Source organism: Antedon bifida, chromosome 1 (assembly GCF_963402885.1).
Source record: "Antedon bifida chromosome 1, ecAntBifi1.1, whole genome shotgun sequence".
NCBI lineage: Eukaryota > Metazoa > Echinodermata > Crinoidea > Comatulida > Antedonidae > Antedon > Antedon bifida.
This window is the reverse complement of record NC_136226.1, coordinates 27567987-27576266: the sequence shown is the minus strand read 5'-3', so window position 1 is coordinate 27576266 and position 8280 is coordinate 27567987. Positions and strand designations below refer to the sequence as shown.

General features: G+C 26.4%; 1 long non-coding RNA gene across 1 annotated transcript; it reads right to left on the bottom strand.

The window, feature by feature from the left end:
* Window positions 1-328: 328 nt before the first annotated feature.
* On the bottom strand, window positions 329-7793 carry LOC144853497 (uncharacterized). Its single transcript, XR_013614388.1, has 8 exons — window positions 7712-7793; window positions 7418-7488; window positions 7070-7130; window positions 6133-6150; window positions 4641-4661; window positions 3780-3803; window positions 1736-1756; window positions 329-351 (listed from the first exon to the last, which is right to left on the bottom strand). It is a non-coding gene; the product is annotated as an uncharacterized LOC144853497 (long non-coding RNA).
* Window positions 7794-8280: the final 487 nt, after the last annotated feature.

Here is an 8280-nt window from a genome sequence, read left to right as displayed (position 1 = left end):
GTACATATAATTGAATAGACATTCCTGACCTATAAACAGTGTGTTTACAAAATGTGTGTGTCAAGTCATTTTAATTTAAACACAATTTAAATCGTTTAAAAGAAATATTATATAATATACAAGGGATGAGTTCAGAAATGTGTGACAATAGTGAGGGATTAAGGTTCATATGCATTTTGATTTTGGCTGCTTTGTCTTGGTCATAACATGCAAGTTTATTCATCATCTTATATTTCATTGTACTGTACTACTTTACAGTACCATACTAATAGTACATGATACTGACACATTATGATTTTATTATTAATTTTACTGGTTTAAGTTTATACTTACATTGAATCGTACGAGACACTGTAAAAAAAGAATATATAAGTTTCATTATGTTTACATAAATAATGTATGAATACTGTATTAATTATTTACATTTTTTGCTCTATTACTTATTGAAAATCAGTTCATTGTCTCTAAATGTCGGTAGAATTCATCATATATGTTTGATGCTATTTATTTGTATATAAATTGTTTTCTGTTAGTTAAACAAAATATCAGACCTTGCAATAAATAATAAAACTAGTCATGTCATAAAGATAAATCTAGTAATTTACTATTATAATGAACGTTTGAAAATGAGCAATAATGTAGCAATATGCTTAAAATGTTTCGGCTGGATGGACCATCCTAATAAATAGTATTGAAATAAATAAATGTATTACAGTAGGGTATCGTACGTACGTCATTAATGAAGTGAATTAATACAATGTTCAGAATAGCTACTGTTTGTGAAATTGGTATTCAGAAGTAAGCCGTACCTTTATTGAATAGAAGGGCTACTGTTTGTGAAATTGGTATTCAGTAGTAAGCCGTATCTTTATTGAATAGAAGGGCTACTGTTTGTTAAATTTGTTTATTTAAATTCAATTTTAATTATTTTGTTGTCACCTAGGCTACTACATGTATTGCCATTTTATTTTTGATTCATTAGTAGAAAAATGAATTTAAAAAAATAACGTTTTTAAGCAATATTGAGATACAATTTGTGCCAACTTATTGTTTATTTCTATTATTATAAGATACAGATATAATTACATTTTTTCCGGGTTTTCGTATTTAAAGTTTCATTATTATGTTATGGTATTATGGTATATAGGCCTAGGCTAAATAGCAAAATCTAAATTAACGCAGATATAATGTAATAGACAAGTCATGACATATAAACAGTGTGTCTGCAAAATGTGTGTGTCAAGTCATTTTAATTTAAACAAAATTTAAATTGCTTAAAAGAAATACTATATATACAGGATTAGCACCCTGGAAAATACATACGAAAGAGAAACTTGTCACAAAATGAGTCTCAATTATTCTCTAAATAGTTTTCTTGTTTGATATTATAGGCTAAATATCACAATCTAAATTAACTCAGTACATATAATTCAATAGACATTCCTGACCTATAAACAGTGTGTCTACAAAATGTGTGTGTCAATTAATTTTTATTTACACAAAATTTAAATCGTTTAAAAGAACTATTATATATACACGGGATGAGTTAAGCAAAGTGTGACAGAGACATACTAGTGAGGGATTAAGGTTTATATGCATTTTGATTTTGGATGCTTTGTCTTGGTCATAACATACACTGTATACTAATTTACAGTAGCACATTTACTATTTAGTACATGCTACCGACACATTATGATTTGATTATTAATTGTACTGATTTAAGTTTTATACTTACCTTGAATCGTCTGAGGAGGCACTGTAAAAGATATATAAGTTTCATTATTATTTTATGGTATATTATGGTATATAAATAACACAATCTAAATTAACGCAGTGCATATAATTCGCCAGTCGGAAATGGCAAAACATACTTTGGAAGCTTTTACAAAACATGACAATTTACCAGACGACTATGAAATGCAGTATTATGTCCTAACCAAACTTATAATAATAATAACTGACATAATAATATTAATTATTAAACGTCTATTATTTTTATATATTTACACAAACAAAACAAGAACAAAGATACAGATGTATATTAAACATTAATATTAACGAGATTCTGTTTTTTGTGACTGCATGTTTTTTCAAACATTCATTTTACAGTGAGCACTATTAGGATTAAAGTTATATTTTGTTTTTCTCAACCAAGTTTGTCCTGTTTGTTTGTATCATATTTGCGATTGATTCCGTTGGTGGCGCTCTATAGTTTTTAGAAATTACGAACTCTACAGATACCATATCTTTAACCACAACGTATCATAATAAGTTCAATCTTTTTATTATTTTGGCAATAGTGTGTCATCATAAGCTGAAAAGGGGGTATTTAACAAGTTTTATAGTAACAATATTAAACAAAATATTGTGTTTGTTTGGACAAAATCTATTCATTAACTCAATTTGTAATTTATACAATTATTTCAAATACATAAATTAACAGAGAAAAAAGTTGTAGTATAATTTTTTTAAATATTTTTTGTTAAAATAATGATTCATTTATTTTTTCAATTATGACATTTGAAAGACTCAAATTAATATAGTTCACATAAACTTAAATACACAATTTATTTTGACAATAGTGAGTCAGACAGACTGAAAGCCCTTTGATTTTCTTATGATTTAATAAGTTTCAGTACCATTCAAACAATTTTCAAAGCATAAATCTATTAAAATAACTTATTTTTTTATTAAAAAAAATATTCAAACTGATACAGTAGATTAATTCAATACACATTTCCTTAGTGTAGTGTAAAGTAGTGTCTAAATGCAATCCTGATTTGTTATGCTTTGTCCTGACCATAATAATATTTTTTAAATTTACAATTCATTACAATAGTTGTATTTTATATTTTGTTTCACATTTTATTAAACAATTAGACAATTTAAGTTTATACTTTATCCAACAGTTCACTGTAAAATAAAAGTATTTTAAGATTCATTAGTATGTTTAAATAAATAATGTCTGTGAATAGTTCTGCATTGTTTAAACTACCTGATTTTATTTTCTAGATTTTTTATTGACAACCAGACTGCTTATGTATTGTAAATTTTTTTGTTTCACTTATTATATTTTAGTAAGTTTAATCTTTATTTTTTTCTTGTTTTTGCAATAGTGAGTCATATAGGCTGATAACTTGATTTTTTTATGATTTAAAAATATAATAAATAAATAATAATATATTTATTTTACAATTATTACAATTATTTAAAAGATTAAATTTTGATGTTGTTATTGCTTTGTGGTAACCATAATTGCAAGGCCATTTATTACTTGCAATTTTAAGTGTTCGGTAATAAATTTGACACTTTAAAAATTAAAGAGTCATAATAGGCTGAAAGTTAAACCCTTGATTTCTATGATTTAAAAAGATAATCGTACATATTAATTTATGAATTTATTTTAAAATTATTACACTTATTTAAAAGATTAACATTAATAAAGTTACATGAAATTCAATACATAATTCTTGAGGTGTAATGTCTAAAATCAATTTTTGATTTTGTTATGATTTGTCTTGACCATTAATAATTATGCAAGTCCATCATTTTGCATTTCATTATGAAATTAGAAATAAAACAGTTACATGAAATTCAATACACAATTCCTGAGCTGTAGGAAGTGCCTAAATGAAACTTTGATTTTGATATGCTTCGTCTTGACCAAAATATGCAAGTCCATTTATGCATTTCTATTTCATTAAACTACATTTACTTTCAATTGTTTGTAATAAATGTCACATTTTAGTTAACAATAGATAGTGCAAGTTTATACTTACACTCTTCTTTTTCTTCTCTCTTTTCTGTAAAAAAGTATTAAGATTCATTAGTATGTTTACATAAATAATGTCTGAATAGTTCTGCATTGTTTAATTACCTGCTCTATTATTTATTGACAACCAGACTGCTTATGTATTGTAAATTTTTTTGTTTCACTTATTATGTTTTAGTAAGTTTAATCTTTATTTTTTTCTTGTTTTGCAATAGTGAGTCATATAGGCTGAAACCTTGATTTTTTTATGATTTAAAAATATAATAAATAAATAATAATATATTTATTTTACAATTATTACAATTATTTAAAAGATTAAATTTTGATGTTGTTATTGCTTTGTGGTAACCATAATTGCAAGGCCATTTATTACTTGCAATTTTAAGTGTTCGGTAATAAATTTGACACTTTAAAAATTAAAGAGTCATAATAGGCTGAAAGTTAAACTCTTGATTTCTATGATTTAAAAAGATAATCGTACATATTAATTTATGAATTTACTTTAAAATTATTACACTTATTTAAAAGATTAACATTAATAAAGTTACATGAAATTCAATACACAATTCTTGAGGTGTAATGTCTAAAATCAATTTTGATTTTGTTATGATTTGTCTTGACCATTAATAATTATGCAAGTCCATCATTTTGCATTTCATTATGAAATTAGAAATAAAACAGTTACTTGAAATTCAATACACAATTCCTGAGCTGTAGGAAATGTCTAAATGAAACTTTGATTTTGATATGCTTCGTCTTGACCAAAATATGCAAGTCCATTTATGCATTTCTATTTCATTTTACTTTCAATTGTTTTGTAATAAATGTCACACTTTAGTTCAATAGATTGGTTCAAGTTTATACTTACTCTCTTTTTCTTCTCTGTTCTCTGTAAAATAAGTATTAAGATTCATTAGTATGTTTAGATAAATAATGTCTGAATAGTTTTGCATTGTTTAATTACCTGCTCTATTATTTATTGACAACTAGACTGCAATTTATTGTCTTTTTTCTTTCACTATGCTAAAATCGTTTGATTCTCTTATAATTTAAAAATGTATAATAGCAATTTTAAAAAAAATGTTTTTATTTGGAAAAAAATCTATATATTAATTCACTTTGTAATGTATACTATTATTTCAAATACCCAAAATAAAACAGTTAAAAGTTGTAGTATAATTTTTGTTTGTATATATATTTTATTAAATAATAATTATGAATTTATTTTTACAATTACAGTTAACTGGGGCTTCACTAAACGTGTCTTTTGACAGTGTCGGAATACCGATTTGATTAAACACCTTTTTAATTTTTAAAACGTGAAACACTATATCGTCAATAATCACATTGTTTTGAACGGCTTTTGTCTTGTGAGTGTTGAATAATGGCATGAACAAAATAATTCAAGTTGATTCGAAATTATGGAAGCTGTTACGAATGTTTAACAATAATGCTATGCACACAGTTATCATTAAATGAAGGAGATGCTATATTCCAAGAAACGGGTTAACGATCGATCTATAAGCAAAATTTGCAGAATATGGCTGATGCCCATCGTTCGTTATATTTAGCCTTTATATATATTTAAATCACAATTTGGAGAATTTTCTAAAATATAACAGACAGTAACATTTAATAGTATGTTTTGTTTGTTAAAATAATAATCCATGAACTTGTTTTACAATTACTTGAAAGTACATGGAATTTTGTTTTTCTTCGTGTTGACTATAATAATAATACAAATCCATTCATGAATTTATATTTCATTACAGGTTTACTACTTGTATTTACTTTCAATTGTTAAATGATAAATTTCACAATTTTTAAAGGATATATGAACCACAGGACAATGTAGGACTAATACCTGTCGTTCACACGGAACGAGTAAATACAAACACGTACACGGTGATTGATGTAGTCAAATAGAATAGCACCTGGAAAGTACATCCGAAAGAGAAACTTGTCACAAAATGAGTCTTAATTATTAAAATGTTTTTTCTATAAATATCACAATCTAAATTAACGCAGTAAATATAATTCAATAGACATTTCCTGACCTATAAACAGTGTGTTTACAAAATGTGTGTGTCAAGTCATTTTAATTTAAACACAATTTAAATCGTTTAAAATAAATATTATATAATATACAAGGGATGAGTTCAGAAATGTGTGACAATAGTGAGGGATTAAGGTTCATATGCATTTTGATTTTGGATGCTTTGTCTTGGTCATAACATGCAAGTTTATTCATCATCTTGTATTTTATTGTACTGTACTACTTTACAGTACCATACTAATAGTACATGATACTGACACATTATGATTATTTAATAATTTTACTGGTTTAAGTTTATACTTACAGAAAATCGTGTGGGTCACTGTAAAAAAAGAATATATAGTTTCATTATGTTTACATAAATGTTATGAATAGTTCTGTATTAATTATTTACATTTTCTTGCTCTATTATTTATTGAAAATCAGTTTATTGTCTCTAAATGTCGGTAGAATTCATCATATATGTTTGATGCTATTTATTTGTATATAAATTGTTTTCTGTTAATTAGGCCTAAACAAAATATCAGACCTTGCAATAAATAATAACACTAGTCATGTCATCAAGATAAATCTAGTCATTTACTATTATAATGAACGTTTGAAAATGCGCAATAGTGTAGCAATATGCTTAAAATGTTTCGGCTTGATGGACCATCCTAATAAAATAGTATTGAAATAAATAAATGTATTACAGTAGCGTACCGTCGTCATTTTAAATATAATTAATGAATGAATTAATACAATGTTCAGAATAGCTACTGTTTGTGAATCTGGTATTCAGTAGTAAGCCGTACCTTTATTGAATAGAAGGGCTACTGTTTGTTAAATTTGTTTATTTAAATTCAATTTTAATTATTTGTTGTCACCTAGGCTACCACATATATTGCAATTTTACTATTGATTCATTATAGTGGAAAAATGAATAAAAAAACATTTTAAGCAATATTGAGAGATACAACTTGTGCAAACTTATTGTTTATTTTTATTATTATAATATACAGATAGTATTACCTTTTTTTACCTAGTACATGGTACTGAAATATTATGAGTAATTGAACTGGTTTAAGATTATACTTACCGAGCATCGTATGTTAACCTTTCATTGTAAAAAAGAATATATAAGTTTTATTATGTTTACATAAATAATGTATGAATAGTGCTGTATTAATTATTTACATTTTCTTGCTCTATTATTTATTGAAAATCAGTTCATTGTCTCTAAATGTCGGTAAAATTATTACCTTTTTTCCTGTTTTTCAAAATTAGATGCCATGGTTGCACTTCATACGGCTCGTGAAAGAGCTACAGATAAAAGGGAAAACACAGTTAATATCCTCAAAAGCCATGAGTTTCCGACGCTATATGCTTTTTATCTGGCCCGCATTTATTTCTAAATTACAATCAAACACACTATAAAATGTTTATTAGAAACCCTGTGTATATAATATAGTAATCATCATATATGTCTTTTATAATAATTATAGCACAACCAATTAACATCTGGTATTACTATTTTACATACGTAATGCTACTAAGTTGCAAATATTTAATTTAGACTTTAAAAACATTTTAGGTATTTAAAGACAAACCTGCTTTTTCGTGTTTAAAGAGGATAGTATGTGTTATACGTACGACAAGGTATGTTTAAAACATTGTGCAACTGTAAAATAAAAAAAAAACTATTGCACACAATAGCAACCAATAACAAAACTGTTAAAAGTGCAGCATCATTGCAGAAATTATGCTGTCAAAGATAAATAGATTTAAGCTTATTATATAATGAACAGGTACTATTCATAGTAAACTTGTGTTTTGTACTAGAGATAGAATATTAGGCTACATGTTATGTACCATCTAAATATCTCAAAAATAAAACTACTTACCTGGTTTCCATACTCAAAGCAAAAATGTCGTCATAGAATAATACAATTCATGAAGAGACTTCTTTATGGTGTATCCCTAGATTGCCCTGGAATATAAACAGTTATGTATGTAATCGCGAAATAATCAGTGATGAACCTGTGTTTTTTAACGCTACGGTAGATCGAATATTGAAAGACAATAAAAACAAGATAGGCCTATATAGCAAAGTCTATTTTATTCAGATACTGTTCATATGAAGTTACTGGGTCACAATTGGAACAACAAATCAATCACTTAAAAACCATATTTCTGTTGGCAATAAAAACCTACGGGTTGTCTTTAATAAAGAGATAGCCTTACAGAACATGAGTTGCCGTTTACAAAGAGAAGTATATCTCAGTTTATATCGGCATGTAAACATACACACCTCCTTCTTAACATAGATTAACAAAATGTAGGATAAAGAGTATGTCATTAGGGTTGAGGACGGCTAGGCCGACGGTACAATTTTAGAACGATTGCGTTCTAAAGCCTGTTTTCCTGTCGACGTCAGTCGACGCTATCGTTAACAATAATCGGCGATCTTCTA